Source organism: Penaeus monodon, chromosome 17 (assembly GCF_015228065.2).
Source record: "Penaeus monodon isolate SGIC_2016 chromosome 17, NSTDA_Pmon_1, whole genome shotgun sequence".
Classification (NCBI taxonomy): domain Eukaryota; kingdom Metazoa; phylum Arthropoda; class Malacostraca; order Decapoda; family Penaeidae; genus Penaeus; species Penaeus monodon.
In genome coordinates, this window is record NC_051402.1 from 17,449,828 (window position 1) to 17,451,418 (window position 1,591).

Below are 1,591 nucleotides of genomic sequence, written 5' to 3' on the forward strand. Positions count from 1 at the left end.
GTTACGGCAACAAGCAAATACAAACCAAACGATCACAAAAAAACAGAAAGAAGAAAAAAGAAAAAAAGACAGCAAGAAGTAAGTAAAGAAGGAGAAATGAAGAGAAGGGGATAGAAAACGTGAAGGCAAATGATAAAGAGGAAAGAGAAAGAAAAGGAGAGGAAGAAGAAAGACATTAAGTAACGGAACCTAAAATGTAAAGGAGAAACAGCAAGCAGAAGTAGAAGAAAAAAGAGAAATACAAAGAAGAAAAATGAGGAAGAAAAAAATAGAGGGGAAAAAGGAGAAGGAAAGGAATAAAAAACAGAAAGTAGAAAAGGAGAAGAATAAATATGACAAAGGTAAACGGACAATTGGATAAAAGAAATGAAAAGAAAATAGAAAACGATGAAGAATAATCAAGAAAGAATAAGATGGGAAAGGGATAAAAGGGGAATAATAGAAAGCAAATGAGTAAAAGGAAAGGTAAAATAGACAAATGGATAGAATTGGAAAAAATGAAAGAAAAAGAAGAAAACAGAAGAAAAAATAAGAACAAATTGAAGTAAAGAAAAGAAAAATAGAAAGAGAAAAATGAAGAAGGAAAGGAAAATGAAGAAAAGGAAAAAAGAAAAGATAAACAAGAAAAATGAAGAAAAGAAGAAAGAGAAGAAACGTAACCAATAAATAGGAAACTAGAAGTGAAGAAGTAAGAAAAAAAAGGAAGAAAAAGAATAAAGAAGAAGACAAGATGCAAAAGAAGAAAAAGAAAAAGCGGAAGGAATTAGAAAGAAGCTGAAGAGAGTAAAGGAAAAAAAAGGAAAAAGAAGAAAGAAAAGAAAGAAGAAAAGTGGAAGAAAGGAGAAGAAGAAAATGGAAAAAGGGAGAAAGAAGAAAGGGGAGAGTGAAAGGAGAGAGAGGAAAAGGAGAAGAAGAAGAGAGAAAGGAGGAGGAAGAAGGGAAGGCGAGAAGAGAGGGAAGAGGAGAGAGAGAAGAGGGGAGACGGGCGAGAAGAGAGGGAAGAGAGAAGAGAGGGAAGAGGGAAGAGGGGAGAGGGGAGAGGAGAGAGGAGAGAGAAGAGAGAAGAGAGGGAAGGGAGGAGAAAGGGAAGAGAGGGTAGGACCGGGCGCAGGCGAGGGGATGTTGAGTAGACTCTGCCCAATGGACACGCGGGCACACATCACTCTGTGACGTCACTCGTGATCTATGGCTTACGAATGAGGGGAGGAAGGGGAGGGGGAGGAAGGAGGAGGAGAGGAAGGAGGAGGAGAAGAATGGGGGGGGGGGGGGGAAGGAGGAGGAGAGGAAGGGTTCGACTAGAGAATGGGGGAAGAGGAAGGGGATAGGGGAAGAGATGGGAATAGGGAGAGGGAGGGAAGATGATAGGAGGAAGGGGAATTAGACCAGGGGTGATAGGGGAAGGGGAAGAGGGGGAGAGGGAAAGGAAAGCAAGATAAAGGGAGACGTAGAGGGGAGCAAGATAAAGGGAGAGGGACTGGGAGTAGGGGGAGGGGGGTGGGTAGGAATAGGGGGAGAGGAGAGAGCAAAAGGGAGTGGGGAGGGCGAATATAGGACAAGGAGGAAGAGATAACGAGGAGGAAGTGAGGAGATC